Source organism: Anolis sagrei, chromosome Y, assembly GCF_037176765.1.
Source record: "Anolis sagrei isolate rAnoSag1 chromosome Y, rAnoSag1.mat, whole genome shotgun sequence".
Lineage (NCBI taxonomy): Eukaryota > Metazoa > Chordata > Lepidosauria > Squamata > Dactyloidae > Anolis > Anolis sagrei.
The window spans coordinates 30,747,455-30,767,551 of record NC_090035.1 but is presented as its reverse complement, the minus strand read 5'-3'; the positions used below and the strand labels follow the sequence as shown (position 1 = coordinate 30,767,551).

At 38.1% G+C, this 20,097-nt stretch overlaps 1 protein-coding gene across 2 annotated transcripts in view; it reads right to left on the bottom strand.

The window, feature by feature from the left end:
• LOC137095185 (importin subunit alpha-7-like) overlaps nt 1-20,097 on the bottom strand; it is a 76,532-nt gene that overhangs the window by 39,203 nt on the left and 17,232 nt on the right. The window contains exon 1 of one of the 2 annotated variants that reach the window (XM_067461553.1): nt 12,533-12,555. The exons of the other annotated variant lie outside the window; for it this stretch is intronic. The gene's annotated coding sequence lies outside the window, so the exon portion shown is untranslated. Of the gene's footprint in view, nt 1-12,532; nt 12,556-20,097 lie in introns of those variants that run through there. 2 annotated transcript variants of the gene reach the window in all.

Sequence of the window (20,097 nt, the reverse complement as noted above, 5' to 3'; positions counted from 1 at the left end):
GAAGGGAGTGGAGGTACTTGAAGTTCCATCATCCATGGTCTGTCCTCCTTGAAAGTGCACCAGGATGTAGAGTGGGTCAAGGTGGCTCTGTGTGCCAAGTTTGGTCTTGATCAGACATTAGTAAAGGTTGCAGCAGTCTTGGGAAGAGAATGGACGTACTCCCTTCCCAGACCATCATCCATGGTCTGTCCTCCTCGAAAGTGCACCAGGATGTAGAGTGGGTCATGGGGACTGTGTGCCAAGTTTGGTCTTGATCAGTCATTGGCGAGGGTCTCAGTGGTCTCAGGACGTGAGTGAAGTGACTGCAAGTCCCATCATACATAGTGAAATTCTTCCAATCCGCACAAGGATGTAGAGTGGGTCATGCGGGCTCTCTGTGTAAATTGTGGTCCTGATCCATCATTGTTGGCAGTTATGGTCTTAGGAAGGGAGTGCAGGTATTGCAAGTCCCATCATCCATGGTGCATCCTCCTCCAAACCGCACCAGGATGTAGAGTGCGTCTTGGAGACTCAGTGTGCCAAGTTTGGTCTTTATCGGTAATTGGATGAGGGTTGCAGTGGTCTCAAGAATTGAGCAAAGGTACTGCAAGTCCCATAATCCATGGTCCATCCCCGGCCAAACCACACCAGGACGTAAAGTGGATCATGAGAGGTCTATGTGCCAAGTTTGGTCCTGATCAGTCATTGGATGAGGTTAACAGCGGTCTCAGAATGTGAGTGATGGTACTGCAAGCCCCATCATCCATGGTTCATCCTCCTCCAAACTGCAGTAGGATGTTGAGTGGGTCATGGGGGCTCTGTGTGCCAAGTCTGGTCTGTATTGGTAATTGTCTGACTCAGTCCCCTCTGGCCTTTTCCTTTCCTCTCTTTGTCATCTCGGAATCTTGGAATTGAGGCTGGCCAATCAGAGACCATATGCAAATTTCCTTCTCATGTCCCCGTTTCTGCCATGAACTCTTTTCTCCACCAGGGGCTCTTATTGAAGCTGGCCAATCAGAGACCATATGCAAATAGCACCGCTGCCCAGCCAATCGGAATCTTGGAACTTTCAGGCTGGCCAATCAAAACGCTGGCACATACTCCTCCCGTCGCACCGCCACACTTTTGTCCGCCGCATACAAACTTTCACCTTTATTATATAGATATAGATATAGATATAGATATAGATATAGATTGAGACTGTCAAGAGTCTTATCACTGAGGAGGATAAAATACCTCATGCTTATTTCCTAATTATTAACTCAGGGGTTATTTTGGTCGCCCTGCTATAATGCAGAGCACCACCAATATGCTACTGGATCATGAGTTAAACAGACAAACTGACTGCACTGGAGAGTAAGCCCATTTGGTCCTGCTGCCAAGGGAGACACAGGAACGCAAGGTATTTGGCAGCTGAGGCCAAGGCAGATTTCAAGGCCCGCTTTGGAAGGAAGTTCGGGATCCATCCGAGATGTTGTTCTGCGGAGGAGGCCTTCCTTACTCAGTGCCAGGCATGTCACTAGAGAATGACTAAGTGCTACCAAATCTTTCTGCTTGCTCATTTCTGTGGAGTACAAAAAAACCCCAGAGCCCTGTCCAGACGCTCCTTTTCTTGATGAAATTAATGAGTTTATAGCACGCCGGCTCAGGAACCCCTTTCAGACCTTAACATAATTAGCTGCCTTTATATTTTTTCCACCATTTCTGAATGAGAAAATAATTTTAAAAAGAAATGAGGATTAGGTGGGACCTCGCTTTCCCGCCACACACTCATAGACAGAAGAGTTGACTCATGCTCTCATGTTCCCCAAATCTGCTTCTGTCAGCCCAGTGTACTTCATCACAAGCATAAAATCCAAGGGAGGAGAAATCTGAGTCCTTTGGACAAATTTTCAATTTGATTTTGATTACATAATAAAACATGCTGGCTATGTCTAGCCAGCCATGAGTTTTGTTGCCAGCATCCAGTAATGATAACAAGAAAACCTTTAAAAAAGGAAGTGAGAAAAGGTGTTCGAGTGTTGAGAAACACTGACCATAAAAATCCCGAATTGACAAGAATTTTCTTGAATCACAATTCTACACAAAATGTTCACATGATTGCTTTCTGCAGTTTCTCAAGACTCCAGGGTATGTTCTGATAACCCCAAATGGGCAGCTAAATTCAAACAAGTAATAGAGGTAAATGGTTTGTTGTTTGTTTTGTGTGTCTTCGAGTTGTTTCCCAATTATGGCAGCCCTAAGGCAAACTTATCACCAGGTTTTCTTGGCAAGATTTGTTCTGAGGTTGGCCCTTGCAATAATAAGTCACCCAAGGCATCCCTCTGAAATGTTACAAGGAGGTCTCTCTAACCCTTGAGTATTGGCTGCCACATTCAGTGCTTTTACAGGTAACACCCCATTCCCTCAACCTAGAAGACACAAAAGCTGCAAGACAAAACACTGTTTCATTGATGCTTGACAGAAAGGGCTGCGTGTCCTGGATTTCCCTGGGCAGATTGCCTGCCAAAGACAAAAACCTGCATGCCGCTCAACCAGTATGTCCCTAAAGCACTGGACTCCCTTCTTTTCGCCTTCTCCAATTTAAAATTAAGTATTGCCTCTTATTGAAGGACAGGCAAAGAAATCCCTTTTCCTCCACACAGGTAGGCCACAAGACCTACCTGTGTGTTTTACTACCAAAAGGTTAAAATTTGGGACTTCAAAACAGCTACTGAAATTTTTAAAGATCATTACTTTTCCTGTAAGGTTTTATGGGAAGGAACTGGACAACATCTCTGAATATTTCTTCCCTAAGAAAACTTTAAGAAAATTATGGAGTTGCCATAGATCATGAGGCAATTTGGAGGCAAAACCACCTCTGAGTGTTGTTTTCCTAAGAAAACCCTATAAAATCTAAGGGATCACTATGGTTAGCAAGTGCCTCGAAGGCATATGTCTATATAAACACAAACAACTGTGATATTCATCCAGGTCAGGAAAATACCTGTTTGACTACATTCACACTACTGCACTCTGCCCAGTGTCAGTCTGGAACACTACAACCAATACTCAAAAATGAAGGGCAACAAAGAGATCCTTTCTATTCAATATAAAATCAAGCTGCAAATAGCTTATAAAAGTGTCACACAATCTGGTTCAGTGACATGTGGATGGAGGGGGTTAGCAAACATGAACGAAAAGGTCTGTAAAACCACAGTCCAAAAAGCAAGTGCTCTGCCACCTAACTCCACTACAGAGGCAGCAGTTTCTATGAAAATTCCAAAATATTCTAATAAATCTCGATCATAATTTTAAAATACAGTACTGGTTACTATTATTTATGCCTGGCTGTATGTGCCTGGCGTAGTTTGTACAATTTACCAGACTTCTGATGAGTTATTTTAATCGATTTATTTAGGTTGGGGAGCCCCAAATCTTACTAGAAAGCTTCCAAAGAGTCACAGAATGTGTATCAAAATGTACAACAAAGAGAAGAGAGGGAGGGTGAGACATGGACAGAAAAAAAACAGGATCTGCTCTGACCTTAAGATGAGTTGCTGGAGCCAAGAGCTTTGAGCACAGTACACTCTGTGCTGGGAAAAACAAAATTCCCTCACGCTTTATTCTCACAATTCTGGGCCTGGTGCAATGGTCACGGGTGGCTGGACTCTCTCCTGCCTCAATCGAAATGGGGCACAAAAGATTTTGCTGCACCCAAACATGCCTGGAATGCACTACTTTGCTGACCAAACCGAGTCCGGGATTAGGGAGGAAACGAAAGTCTGGGATGTAGGATGTCACTGGTTTCCTTCAAATAAATGAAATTGCTGGGTGTTGTTCCAAGGTGGAAAAGGTATGTGGGTCTCATTCGTAGGACCTGCGAGGCAGCCATAGCACAGATGCCTCAGTGACAGCATCCAAAATGCCCAGGTGTTCACTCTCAGCCTTTTCCAGCTCTCGGTGCCAAATAATATGGGTGGCATTCTGACAAGCCAAACAGAGACTCCCCTGAATGCCACCCATGTTTTGATAACTGCATGATAGTGGGAAATCTTACAGCCAGAACAGTGTGATCCAAGGGGATCCAGTATTAATGTGGTCGAACTGGCCCTTCTATTTTCCTACTGGATGCAAATAGTTTGGATGGCAACTGGCTTGCAACCGACACCAATCACTCCACAGCAATAAGCCATTGGAGAACTCATCCCATCCTCTCCCACAGTCAGAACAGGAAGGACTGGGTGACAATCTTCTTAGTTAACAGTAAACTAGGTAAATAATAGTTTTACCAGCCTCTCCCTCTAAAATGAAGCAGTGAACAACTGTGGATTGGGCAAATAAATACCCGTTAAAAGAACATATGAAACATACAAATTAGCCTGTCAGAAGAGACTGGTCTTTACTGGTGTTTTAAACTCAGAAAGTGTACTCAGCTGTTTAATGCTTTCATTGGCTAATCTATGCACTTCTATGCCAGCATAATCACTTGTCCATTGGTCTATGACTCTGGAGGCCATGATTCGAATCATGGAAATGCACAATGTGACTTTGGATGAGCCACTCAGGCTCAGAGGGAAGCAAAAGCAACCCTACCAACCAAATACTGTCCCAAAATCCCCTTGTGATTGGGTCAGAAATAACTGGAAAGCATGCAGCAACAACATGTTGTGCTAGCATTACAATGATCACAAAATCTCCATAAATATAAGAAATTGATAATCCATGCCACATTACAAAACCTATTCCACCATAAATTCTACCTTTTAAAATACCTCAAGCATCTTCTGGACAGCTTAATGGTTTTTCACAGTTCAAGCAGCCAAAATTTTCACTGGGAAGTAACAAGGAATCTAACCAGCACAGCAAGATGGCATTTTTTTTTTTACTAAATTGCTGTTTCCATTGTCATATTTTAAATCCTGCTGCCACACCAACCCACCCAAAGCCCCTTTAACTGCTGTTTGCATATGCTCAGATGTATAATCACACCGCAAAACCAAGGTCAGCCTGTTTTTCAAGCATCCCTCAAAAGGATTAAGGTCTTGCCTGAATCACAAAACAAACTCTGGGACTGAAAATTCCACAATTGCAAAATTGCTCAGTCTCTGTTGCCCAGTCTAGTAGCTTGCCATAGATCTTCGTTATTGTTTTTTTTTTTCTTTCAGTATGATCTTATCTTGGAACTCATCTTTTTCATTGAAGCCTATTTCTCTATCCTTCTTAAAATGTTCCTTAAGTTGAATATATTGAAACCATGAAACGGTGTTAAATTTTTGGGTAATTTCTTCTTTTGTTTTTAATTGCAGCGTGCCCTCTTTTTTTATTAGTACATCTTTATAAGTGGGCCACTTTGACCACCCTAGTAGCCTTCTCTGCCCAGCTTCCAGAGGGGAAACCCATAAGGGGGTCTTTGTGTATAGTTTGGTTTTATATCTGGTCCAGATTTTCATTAGTGCCGACCTGATGAAGTGGTTGTTGAAATTCTTTTCCTTCTTAACTTGGTCGTACCAAAGGTACGAATGCCAACCTATTCTCAGACCGAAACCCTCTAATTCTAGAGTTCTTTCTTTCCTTAGTAAGATCCAATCTTTTATCCATCTTAGACCGCAAGCTTCATAGTAGAGTTTGAGATCTGGTAGACCTAGCCCTCCTCTGTCTTTCTTGTCCATCAGATGTCTGAACTTTATTCTCGGTTTTTTCTTCTTCCATATGAATTTTAATATCTCTTTATTCCATTCATTGAATAGTCTGTTATTTCTTAATATTGGAATATTTTGGAAGAGATAGAGCAACTTTGGCAGGATGTTCATCTTTACCGTGGCAATTCTTCCTAGTAAGGATAGCGCTAGGTTGTTCCAGTTTTTTAGGTCTTTTTTATCTCTGTCCACTTAGCCTCATAGTTGTTCTTCAACAGCTGAGAGTTCCTAGCTGTTAGTTGTACTCCCAGGTATTTTATTTTCGTGGATATTTGTATTCCAGTGCTTTCTTTCAGCTTTTCTTGATTTTTCTTAGATATGTTCGTTGTCAGGATCATTGTCTTTTTCTTGTTCATCTTAAAACCTGCGAGATTTCCAAACTCTTCTATTTTCTTTAACCAGTTTAGTATGTTCTCTCTTGGGTTTTCTATAAGACAGATCAAATCATCTGCAAAGGCTTGATATTTGTATGACTGTTTTCCTACCTTTAGGCCCATCAGATTTTCATCCTTTTTTATGTTTCTCAGTAAGATTTCTAAGGCCATAATAAAGATCAGTGGCGACAGAGGGCACCCCTGTCTGGCGCCTTTTTCTATTGATATTTCTTTTGAGGGTTGTCCATTTATCCAAAGTACCGCCTTTTGCTCTCTATAGATGGCTTCAATGGCATTTCGAAAGTTGTAGCCTATATCTAATTCTCTGAGTATTTCTTTGAAGAATTCCCAGCTCAGGTTGTCAAAAGCTTTTTCAGTGTCGACAGCCATTAGAGCCAGTTCTCTTTCGTGGTGTAACTTGTAGAATTCAATGACATCTAGTATGTTCCGCACATTGTCACCTATGTGTCTGCCTGGAAGAAAACCCGACTGGTCTTCATCTATCCAACTTGATAGGAATCCTTTTAGTCTCTCTCCAAGAATGTCTGAAAATATTTTATAGTCTAGGTTTAGCAAGGAAATTGGTCGGTAGTTCTTCAAGTCTGTCTCATCCATCCCCTCTTTGTGTATTATAGTTATATTTGTTGTTTTCCAAGTTTTTGGACATATTCCTTCTTCCATGATCTTATTAAATAATTTTTTCAAGTATGGTATTATTTCTTTTGCCATTGTCTTGTAAAAGATGGCCGCGAAGCCATTTGGGCCTGGGGCCTTTGAAGGTTTTAATTTCTTTATTGCCCTTTGAATTTCCTCTTCTGTAATTTTCCTATTCAGAGATTCTCTTTGTAGTTCTGTAATCTTATCAAGTCTCTGGTTAGAGATGTATTCAGATATTTCTTCTAAGTTGGTGTGGTTTTTTGAGTATAGATTCGCATAGAAGTTTTGGAACTCTTGTAGGATATCACTGTCTGTGGTGATCTGTTTATTGTTGATTCTTAGATTTGTGATCTGGGTTGATTGCTTTTTCTTTCTTAATTTTTGAGAAAGCCATTTGCCTGGTTTATTTGCGTTTTGAAATTCCTTTTGTTTTATGAATTTTAGTTGTTTTGCTAATTGGTCTATTTCTAATTGATGTTTTTGCTTTTTTAGACGATCTAAGATTTTCTCTGTCTCTGTGTCTTCCCCTCTGAGTTTCAGTTCCTTTTCTGCTCTTTCTATTTCTTTATCTATTTTTTGGGCTTCGTGTCTTATTATTTTATTTTTAGTTGCCTTTTGTTGAACGAGATTGCCTCTCATAACAGCTTTGCATGTGTCCCATAAGGTTTCAATTTTAATGTCATGAGTATCATTGGTTTTAAAGAATTCTTGCGTTAATCTGGCATTTTTTATTATGTCTTCTTCCGCTTTAAGAAGGTTGTCATCTAGTCTCCATCTTTTTTGTGGTGGTTTTTGGTTAAATATGACTTCTATGGCTCCATGATCTGATAAGTCCCTTGGTAATATTCTAATTTTTGAGATTTTGGATTTTATTGATTTTGAGGTCCAGACCATATCTATTGGACCAACCTTTATGCCTACTCGAGTAGAAGGTGTAATCTCTCTCGTCCTCATTATGAATGCGCCATGCATCTTCTAGGTCAAATTCCTGTTTTAGTTTTAAGAATTTATTAGGAAGTGTACTTAGCTCTTCTTTTTTGTTCTTTTTATTAGGTTTGGTCTTATCTAATTTACTATTAATGACTCCGTTAAAGTCACCTAGGATAATTAGATTGTCGAATTCTACTTCCTGAAGCTCCTTTTTCAGAGTTGCTATAAATTTGGTTTTAGGACCATTAGGTGCGTAAATATTGCAGATTAATGTTTTTTTTATTTTCCTGAATCATAATTATTCCCACCATTCTTCCATCTGAATCTCTGAATGCTAGTTGTGTCTCTGATAGTTCTTTCGCGTATATCACTACCCCCCGTTTCTTTCCCGGTGCAGAGGAATGATAAGCCTTTCCTAGTTTTTTGTGTGAGAGATGAGCTACTTGCCTTTGTGAAATATGAGTTTCCTGCAAGGCGACCAGGTCATAATTACCTTTTATAATTGAGTTAAAGACTTTTGAAGGAGAATTGAAGCCGTTTACATTTAGAGAAAAACACTTTATTTGTCTATTCAAATTACTCATTATTTAAACTGTTGGTCTGTCTTTTTCCTTTTTGTCTTCCTTGGTTGCCGGCTTGCTGGGTTCGCTTGTGGTTTGTTCTGGAGGTCTTATCTTGTCTTCTGGAGAGTCGAGGCGTCTTTTTTTCTGTTGTCTTCCTGAGCGGTGGTCTTCTGTTGGGGACATCTTAAAGTCTTTTAGTAAGTTTTTAAAGAAGGTTATGGCTTTGTCTTCATTGGTAAGCCAGTGCTTTTGTTCTTTGTATGTTACCATTATTCCTTCTAGCTTTTCCCATCGGATGCGGATTCGTAATTTTTTGAGTTCTTCAGTTAAGAAGTAATACTTCTTTCTTTTGTTCAGCATAGATTGCGGGAATTCCTTCATTATTATAATTCTACTCTCTTTGAAGTGCAGAGGAGATGTACTGTTTTGTCCTAGGACCTCATCTCATGTTCTTTTTTTTTACAAAGTGGACAATTGTGTCTCTTGGTACTTTGTTGTTGTTGTTTTTTTTTTTTTGAGAAATGTGTTGTTACTCTATAAATCCTATCCAGATCTTGTTCCAGTTCTGCTTCTTGTTTTCCTAGGAGGGGCATAAGGAGGGTGATCATTATTTGGCGGATGTCTTCTTTCGGTTCTTCTAGTATGTTCCTGAACCTTAGCTGAAATTCAAGATTTTTAAGTTCTAAATTTTCTTGCACTTCTTCCAATTTCAGGTTTTTTTCCCTCTACTTTTTGTATCTTTTTGTCTATTTTTTGTGTGCTTCTTGTAATATTGTCTTATCCATTTTGATTTCTTTCACCTCGTTATGGATTTGTTTCAGTTCCTCTTCAAAAAGTTTTTGCTGTTCTTCTTGTTTCAGTACTATCTTGTTGAAGTCGTTTTGTAGGTTATCTTGTTTTTCGGAGAGTTTTTGTATTTCTTTTAGAACCTCCTTTCAGTTGTAGCTTCTTCTGTACCCGAAGGTTTTCTATTTGCCCCTTTTTGTTCCTTGATGTCTTTAGAGTCTTTAGTGTCCTTTGTTTCTTTCAATTCTTTCTCACCTTTTGCTTTGGCATTGTCATCTTTGTCTTTATGCGGTCTGTTCCGCTTCTTGCTTCCTTTCTTAGTCTAAGAATCTCTTCTCTCTTGTGTGGCTTTAATTATTATTTCTTTTTTCTTTCTTTTTTCTTTCCTTTTTAATAATTATTTTATTGTTATTTAATGTGTGTGTATGTATAGCTATGCTTTGCGTTTCTGATTTTCTTATTTCTTATTTTCCGCACTCTCCTTTTTCTGTGTTTTTTTGTTATTATTATTATTATTATTATTTATTATTAATTTTAATTTATTTATTTAATTTATTTATTATTATATATTTTTATTATTATTACTATTTTATTTGTTTTTATTTATTATATTTCATATTTATATATTTTATATATTGTTATATTTTAGTTATATTTTAGTTTATATTTATTTTATTATGTTTATTTATATTTATTATATTTTGTTTTATTTTATTTTAATTAATTCTTTATTTGTATTATTTTATTATATTTATTATATCTGTTTATTTTTGTTCTGATCTGTTATTGTTATTTATTGAAATTTATTTTGATAGGTATTGTTATTTACTGTTTATTTATTTATTTATTTATTGTTATTATTTATTATTTTATTTTATATGTTTCTGATTTATTTATTATTGATTATTTTACTCTGAATTTCTCTTTTTCCTCCTCTTATTTAAATGTCCTAATGTTGATCTCAGTCTCTCTTTTGTCTTCCGAGTCACCAATAAAGATTTACTTGCCTTTCCTTCTTTCTATCCTTTGAGTTCCCCCTTTGCCGCTTTTCCTTTAATTTCGCTGATTTTGCGACCCGTCTCAGCCCGTTTAGCTTCTCTTCCGCCCTTACTCCTCTCACTCTTCCTCTTCTGGCCTCAGCCCTCTGTGACGATGTGTAAGTTTTATTTCTTTGGTTATGTGTAGTTTGGATAGTGGTTTAGGGATGGTAAGTATGGGAGATTATGTTTTGTGGGAGAGAGTGGCTTGGTGTTAGCTGAGTTGCCATAGCAACAGGGGCGGAGCCAACCACCTCTTCATGAGGCAGCTGTGTTTTAAAAAGTCAGTCAGTGGCCGGAGAGCTACTGAGAGAACACTGAATCTTTTGGTGGAGATTCAGGGAATGTGTCTGTAGCCAGTGTGCTATAGGGAAAAATTGAATCTCATGGTGGAGATTCAGGGAATCAATTGGTGACCAAGTGGTTGCAGAGAAGGACCCGGTACAGGGGGTTGTTGATTCTAAATTAAGAATCAAGGTTTGGCTGGGTTTAAGCCTGTTGTGCCAGCTGTGAAACCTTATGAAGTGTTTGCCTGAGTTTACTCATGAAACCTTTCCAATGTATCCATCAAGATTTGTGCCTCTTTTGAAGAAGTTATACATTGTTATACTCCTGTTAAAATAAACTTGTGACTGTTTTCCTCAAGCCTTGCCTGATACAGTTGCTCCTAAGTTGAACAGCCTACAATAATAAAGTCAAGCCAAGAAAGTAACCGCTATGCTATCAAGTGAACAAAGCCTTCTGTAATTAACAGTCCCTTTATAAAATAGGTTGATATTGATCGTTGTCCGGCTTCCCTCATAGATTAGGTGGCAGTGGGTGTTTTACCACTCGCACCTTCACATTTGGTGGCATTCGGTGGCATTAATACGGTCTTCTTTACAATTGGTGGCAGCAGTTTAATGACCCCTTTACACCCTCTTTACATCTTGACGCTACGTTCCTGCGTCCTTGTGTCGTCACCTTCTTGCTCTTCTCGCTCTTCTCCCGATATTACGCGTCTTTCTCTTCTCATTTGCGCGATTTGGTTTTCCTCAAGGGGAGGGGGGAGGAGAGAGTAAAGGGTTGAGTGATCCTTTTCCAATTAATTCCAATTAATTCCAGTTTATTTCCTTTAGGCTATTGCATCTTATGTCTCAATAGCTCTCCTTACCTCTTAATGTTCCATGCTAGTCCTTTTATTCATAAAGTGCAATTAGTCGCAATAAAGTGCATTAAACAATTGATTAATTGATTGATTAGTTGCTTGCATTAGCTAGTTTAAATAGGGAAGAATGACTTGGATATTAAATATATATTGGATATTGGGTATTTCTTCACTTGTTTCACTTGTTTCAATTAGCTTATATCAAAGGACTGATTAAATAGTCACAATAATTGGTTAATTACAATTAATTACAGCTGATTGCAGTTAAAAACTTACTTACTTAGTTATATTATCCACTTATCCCTTTATATCAGTTTATATTAAAGTTTTGTCACTTTGTCACTATTTTATTTTCTATTTATGAAGACTAATATTTTATAATATCTTCCTTCTTATTTCTTATGGCTATTCGGTAATTTGCTAAAATTTACAAATATAGAGAGAACTTCTTGATACTTGACAAAGTTAGCGGAGCGTATCTTTTCCCTGGAGAGTTAGATTAATATTCTTGGGAACTTACTGTTCCTTGAGGCCGAGCCGATCAGCAGTCGTTCCACAGCCTTCTTTCTTAGAGCTTCTTCTTATTATTTAAAAAAGTGAGCTTGGCTGGCAGTAAATGTTAGTCTGTCGACTAGCTTCCCATCCCCGAATCCGTGTAGCCTTAGCGTCCTCCCGGGCCCACTCGACCCCCCTCCTTGAGGGAGAGGAATCTTATGGGGCCATCGGTGGCCGCTATTTAACTTTGCGGCTCCTTGTGTCTCAATCCACTCAAGAATCAAAAGCAACCCCACCAACCAAATACAGTCCCAAAATCCCCTTGTGATTGGGTCAGAAATAACTGGAAAGCATGCAGCAACAACATGTCGTGCTAGCATTACAACGATCACAAAAGCTCCATAAATATAAGAAATTGATAATTCACGCCACATTACAAAACCTATTCCACCATAAATTCTACCTTTTAAAATACCTCAAGCATCTTCTGGACAGCTTAATGGTTTTTCACAGTCCAAGCAGCCAAAATTTTCACTGGGAAGTAACAAGGAATCTAACCAGCACAGCAAGATGGCATTTTTTTTTTTTACTAAATTGCTGTTTCCATTGCCATATTTTAAATCTAGGCAATCCTGCTGCCACACCAACCCACCCAAAGCCCCTTTAACTGCTGTTTGCACATGCTCAGATGTATAATCACACCGCAAAACCAAGGTCAGCCTGTTTTTCAAGCATCCCTCAAAAGGATTAAGGTCTTGCCTGAATCACAAAACAAACTCTGGGACTGAAAATTCCACAATTGCACAATCGCAAAGGAACTCTTGAATGAAAGAATTTCAAGGCAACCAGAGAGAGAGAGAGAAAGAGAGAGAACGAACCGGAATACCTTTCTCCTCAAAATCACTCTTGGAGGCTAAATAGGACTTGTGTCTGTTTTACAGATCACCTCAGGAAATCAGAGGTAAGGTAATTTTCCAGATGTTGTCTGCTTACAAATCCCAGCAGCCCTAGACAGCATAGTCAATGGTGAAGAAAGTTGGGAATTGTAGTCCAACACTATCAAGAGAACACATAATAGAACAAATTAACCCCCTTCTAGGAATAAATATAATTCAAGGATCACCCCCCCCCCCTCCCAAAAAAAAAAAACCTGTGTCACTTCCATATTACACTACCAGATTTCAACTTATTTCAGAAGATAAATAGGTTCAGGACTTGCTAGTAATTGTGTAAGGAAGACCAAGAATCACCAAGCCAGACCTATGAAAAATATTAAGCCACTTGTCTTATAGCTTAAAACGGACTGCTATGTGTCATGTGATGGTGCACTGCAGGCCCCATCTTTGTCGCAAATAAAAGCAACAAAATGGAGCAAAAATGCCCTGTGTGAAGAGATCCTAAGAGTGGGGAAATACATTATTAAGAGGAACAGGCGTAATAGAAAATTTTACAGTGCAAATATTTATGAAAGCATTCATCTTTAAACTCCAGCTCCAACAAGTGGTCAATTCAATATCTTCATTATTTGACCTAAGCTCTAATGCATTAACAAAGGAAAAGGACAAACAAATCTGCTCGCAAGTGAAATTTACTTTTTGGTGTCATTTGAATCTAGGAGAGCTGTGACGGCACGAGTGGTGCCACCTATGTGTAGAACTGTTCGTTGCAAGATTTAAACTGTTGTATCATGCTTAAGCCTACCCTGCTTATGTATAGTTGTATGGATTGGTTATTTATAGCTGTCAATCAATACTGTTTGGCTCCACCTCTTCCTGCAGGAGGGGAGTGCTTCCTTTCTTTTCATTCTGCCATCAGAGTTTCTACCAGATGGGCGTGACTAAGAGACCTGACTCTAAAAGACCCTGATTTAAAATTCCTCTCAGCACCATATCTGAGGTTTTTTACCCTTGAGACTTGTGCTTCATGTTCAGACCAACCTGAACGACGTTGGAAGTCTCAAGCGCCTTCAAACCGGTTCTTTTGGCACCAGAGGAAGATCCTGAGTCTTCAAACATAGGCCATCTGAACTAGGGTTGTGGTTTGCTCCGGCATTCACAGCCATTGAGAAAAGAGGAAATTTGGTAAGGCTTCTCAGCTTCAAACACCTTGGACCCAGGACTAACTGAGACTGTAACGTATATTTTATTTCACCCCTCTGAAGTTTCCAGCTCATTGCTTTAAGGAAATAACTCTTTGTGATCAATAAAACATATTTTGAGTTTTGGTTTTTTGAGAGTTCCAGTTTCCTATAGGTGGGCAAGAAGCAATCCCCTGGGGAAAGATGCCACGTCCATGCCTCCTTCATTAAGAATATTAGCCCCCAGGCGGGACGGCACAAGAGCAAAGCACCTTATTTTGTATCATGTCAGTTGCGTTCAAACAGTACAGGAGTTAATATATCTGGCTTTTAATTTACATGATGGTGGTGGGCACAAAGAGAAATAAATAAGGCCTTTATGGAAGCAATAAAAACAATAAAACTATCCCCAAACCTACTGTGGTTACAAGCTCTGTTTGCTAAAAGTCCACAGATCCTGTAATGCAAAATAAAAGCAAGATGTCTCGATTGCTGTACCCTTTGAACACAACCAACTGCTACAAAAATGACACAGCTGACTGTCCATTGCTCTCCTAGATAATTTTTCTGCCCTATAACATCAGGAGTAAGTTTCATTAGCTGTCTGAACTTACAACACAAGACGGAACCTGTATGCCCAAGAATTAGCCATGTACTTTACCAAGGGAGGGGACAAGAAACCGTAGCTAATTAAGTCCAGAAAATTATCCTATGTCATGAAACCATGTCTATGCCACATCCTCCACAAAAAGTCAGTGTGCTAATCAACAACCAATAAACATACCAGTTCAGCTGCAGAGAATAAGAAACTGTAATACATCTCCCAAAACCCAGTTAAAGGCTCTCAAATATCCATCTTCTAATACACTCATTTGTCACCAGGAAATCTAGAAGGCAGAGAAGAGATGAAAAGACATTTCACAGCAGCAGATTATGCCCTAGGAAACAATAGGAAAGAACACAGATGGATAGGAAGGGGTACACATACTAAACCTACATTTGGGGGGGGGGGGGGGGTAAATTAACCAAGACAGAACAACTTGCCACAATGCACTCTCTGTGGATATCAAGACTGTATGTAAAATAGGTTCTCCTCTTTCTGGCAGGATTAGCCTATGTCCCCCTAAAAGTACAAAAGTCTGGATCAAAGGAAGTCATCTCAGACCACCTGGACTGGTGAAAGGTAGGTGAATGGCATATCTTGTAGCACTCAAAGAAGTAGACAGGGAGGTGAGGCCAAAGTTCAAGTTCCCTTGTCAGCCGCTAGTTAAGACAGGTGGGCTATTTATAAAATTACCATCAACAACATTTTTGTGGGACTTCCCACAATGAATTGTTATTTTAGCTCTTAGCAAAGACTACTTACACTTTGCTTGGATTATAGCAGTGATTCCCAACCTGTGGTCCGTGGACTACCAGTGGTCCATAAGAATGGAAATATGGTCCATGGCTTCACCATTATTACACCGTTGCCTTGAAACCACGCAGCAATGAGAGCGACTGGTCTTGCAAAACCAGTCACCAAGGTAATGGGGATGTCGGGAGGGGAAAGGCCGACTACCCACAAAAGATTACAGCTACCACATCAGCTATATGTCATTAAATATGGTTTTCTGTGGGCGAACAAAGGACGCCTATTGAATGGCACATGTTCTCTATCAGAAACAAAACTGATGTGGTCAATCCTTTTCTGAAACAACACCCCAAATAATCAAACTGAATCTAAAGTTGACCAAAAACTGATTCGTAAGCCTTTTGGTACTAATGTTGAAGAGTGGTTCCTGGTTAAAAAAAAAAAAAATGGGAACCACTGGATTATAGGGAGGCATCTCATCTTGGAAACCAAGCAGAATCAGTGCGGGTTGGTAACTGGATTGAAGACTGCCAATAATTGCTGCAGGCTATATTTCAGAGGCAGGAACAGGCAAAACCACCTCTGTGTTCTCCTTGGTGAAAAAGAAGATGAAATTCATAGGGGTTTTTTAAGTTGATAGGTGGCCCACTCCAGCAAGGCCTGATTGGTATTGCAGAAAAGGCAACTGCCAGAGGAAAGGCCTTATAGAATCAAAGACTTAAACCTAAAAACTAAGACAGAACAGGAAAAGACTATGTTTTGTTTTTAAAGAAAAATTGTTATTTTGGATTTCTTTTCTGGCAATCAAGGGGAGACAAGCTAAGGAGGGAAAGGCTAGCTCTTGGCTACTACAAGCAATCCTTTGGTGAGGAAAAATACATTAACCCCTCCCCCCCCCCCCCCCCCCGCCGCCACCACCCCTTAACAGGATTACAGATTCCAATAGTAGAGAAATGTTAGACAACACAACTTGAACACCTGACATAAAATCTTAATTTAAGATGGAATTTGTAGTTCTGACTGAATCATTACTATAACATTTGTACTTTAATGTAACTAACTGTATTTATGTCATATTCACTGCTAGAGGGGACATATCTGTATGGATATGTATGTGTGTAGATCGAGATGGGTGAAAAGATAAGTACAGTAGACAGACAAATGATAAAAGTTTATTTGTAGAAAGATGGTAGTTAGAAAATGACAGAGAAGAAAAATAGACAGAGTATGATAGATAAGAGAGACAGGGAAGGTAGGAAAATGATATTAATAACAACAATAATAATAGTAACAACAACAACGACAACAACAACTTTGTTTTTGTATCCCCCCTCCATCTCCTTGAAGGGACTCAGAGCAGCTCATATGGGGACAAGCCTGAGGTTCAACATAGTTAAAATATAACAAAATTCATAAGAACATTTCAACAATATAAAACAACCACAGAATACAATACATAGCAAACATCTAACAACCTCCAATGGTCTGAGTACTGTATAGTTCTGAGTTCGAGTGGGAGACTGGTGCAAATCACTTGCCAAAGGATAGGGTTGATAGCTAAAGTGCTAAAGGCAAATGACAAAACTAGGACCCGGGGGGAGGGGGTAGTGTAAGGAGAGCATTATGTCTCTAAAAGGGAACAGGGGCAATATGTAATATCTAATTATGGATCAAATTGGGAAGATGATAGATAGGAAGAAGGATAGATGGACAGATAATACCGACAATAGATAGACAGATAGATGGATGCATGGATGGGGACTCTAGCTAGAGTGATGTGGGCCTAACAATGAAATGTTTTTCAAAATACTAGTCTTCCAGGTGTTTGGGATTTTAGTTCCCAGAATTCCTGCCTGTTGGTTAAGATGGCAGCAGAGCCTTCTGGGAGTTGAAGTTCAAAATACCAGGAAGACCAAAGGCAGTGTGGTGCAGGAGGCACCTTCAGAGATTACTAAAAAAACCTAAATAAAATGTTTTAAAAGATTAAAAACCATCACTTTAAACAAAATAAAACCATGTAAAAAGATACCCACAAGTTTTTAAAGAATCAATAAAAGACGCCGATAAGAAGCTCCAGAGAAGACCAGTGCAATAACAACAATAACAACAACAACAGTGGCTTAGAGAGCAACCAAACAATTAAAAATCACATTACTAAAAATTGGAAATCATATAAAACATCCAGAAGTTTTAAAAGGATAAATGAAAGATCCCAAGAAGCAGCTCCCCTGCTTACCCATGAAAAACACGTTGAAACAAAAAGGGCAGCAAAAGGAAAGTAGAGAGAAGCTCATCCTAATCCTGCTAATCATCATTCAAAGTTGTCCCCAAGTGTGACTGAGATAGTGCACCCTTTACTTTATGAGGGTCCACTCCATGCAAACCTTGTCTCTTGTGCTAAATACGTAATATTAATTATAATTATGAGAATAATAATCATATGAATAGCAATAACTAGAATTTCTTTCTGAGGCTTCAATACACACAAAGTTTAGCAATAATAACAATAACTAACATTATAATCATAATTCTAAAATGCCCCAAACATTAAATAATAACACAACAATAAAGTTATTAAAACAACATCATTATTTTTTAATATTAAATGCATAATAGTAATACTCATAATAATACAATAAAGTTGAGAAAGTAACCTCTTTCTTTTCTGAGACTTCAATATACACGCACTTCAGCAATAATGACTGATATGATCGCCATAATTCTAAAATGCCCCAAACAATGAATAATATTATTATGTATAATGTTATTATATTATTATAATTATCATATTATAAGATTATTATTTTAAAATGCCTATTAATAATACTCATAATAATACCATAAAGCTGAGAGAGTGACCTCTTTCCTTTTTGAGGCTTCAACACACACAAACTTCAGCAGTAATAATGACTGATAGTTTTGTCTTGATTCTAAAATGCCCCAAACATTAAATAAAATTATATGATAATGTTATTATGTTATAATTATTATATTATAAATTGTTTATTTTATAATAACATTATTTTAAATGACTATTAATAATACTAATAATGGTCACACCCATTGTACTACTGGTAATTGGTTTTGTCTAATATTGTTTTGACTGAGTTTTAAGATTGCTATTTTATACTCTTATATGTTTTATTGAATTGTGCTTCTATCTGGATTGGTATATTTAACCATGTCTTTTATTTTAATTGTGCTTTTGCTTTGATGGATTGTTTTGTATTTGTGTCTGTGGGAATTTTGTCCCGTAAGTAAGCAGCCCCGAGTCCCTTCGGGGAGATGGTGGCGAAGTATAAGAATAAAGTTATTATAATAGCACCATAAATAAAGCTGAGAGAGTGACCTCTTTCCTTCCTGAGGTTTCAATATAATGTTATTATTACAATAACATTACAATATAATAATTATAATATAACAATATATTAACATTATTTTGTGAGGTTTCAATATACATTTATTTTACGAGCCCAATTCAAGGTGCAGGTGCTCACCTACAAAGCCCTGAACGGTTTGGGACCACCCTACCTGCGTGACCGCATCTCCATCTACGAACCCACACTCTCACTCCGGTCATCTGGGGAGGCCCTGCTCGTGATCCCACCTACGTCGCAAGCGCGCTTGGTGGGGACACGGGACAGGGCTTTCTCTGTGGCGGCCCCCCGACTTTGGAATGCCCTTCCAAAAGACCTTCGACAGGCCCCTACCTTAGCAGTTTTCAGAAGGAACCTAAAAACTTGGCTGTTCCGATGTGCCTTCTTAGATTAGGAATTCCCCATCCCAAGTCCTAGAAGCACTTTAGCACAACCAATGTTGCTGCACACCGCACTTTTAATCCTACGTTCCTCCTGCCATTTCAGCACTTTTAACCCCTGTACCCCATTGCGCTGGCCGAACCAGTTTTAATAGTGTCTTGATGTATTGTCATTGTTGTTATTTTGCTTAATTGTTTTTGATTTGCTTTGTTTATTGTTGCGTTATGTTTTCTATTGTAGCATCGAGTCCTTCGGGAGATGCTAGCGGGGTACAAATAAAGTTAATAATAATAATAATAATACATGCACTTTAGCAATAATAAGGATGACTGATATTACTGTCTTAATTCTAACATTATTTATTATTTTATTATATTATTATTATTATAATTTAAAGCATTGATATTCCGCCTGTCTCACTCCCAAGGGGACTAATGATGGAACACAACATATATATGGCAAACATTCAATTTTGGAACATAAAATAAACTATAAATATATATATACACAAACTTCAGCAATAAAAATAATGACTGATATTATCGTCATAATTCTAAAATATCCCAAACACTAAATAATATTATCATTATATAGAGTAATGTTATTATATTATACAATTATAATTATCATATTATAAGAATATTATTGTTTTGAAATGACTATTAATCATACTCATAATATCATAAAGCTGAGTTATCCTTTTCCTTTCTGAGGCTTGAAAATACACAAACTTCAGCAATAGAAATAATAACTGATATGACCGTCATAATTCTAAAATGCCCCAAACACTAAATAATATTATTATCATCATATAGAATAATGTTATTACCTTATACTATTATAATTATATTATCAGATTATAATTTTCCTTTCTGAGGCTTGAATATACACACACTTCAGAAATAAAAATAATAACAGATATGATTGTCATAATTTTAAATGCCACAAAAACTAATAATATTATCATTATATAGAATAATGTCATTATATCATTATAATTATCATATAAGATTATTATTATCATCATTTTAAAATGACTATAGAATAAAGTTATTATATTATTATAATTATGTATTATTATTATTTTAAAATGACTATTAATAATACTCATAATATTGTCGAAGACTTTCATGGCTGGAATCACTCAGTTCTTGTGGGTTTTTTTGGGCTATAGGGCCATGGTCTAGAGGCATTTCTCCTGACGTTTCGCCTGCATCTATGGCAAGCATCCTCAGAGGTGAGGTCTGCTGGAGCTGGGAAAA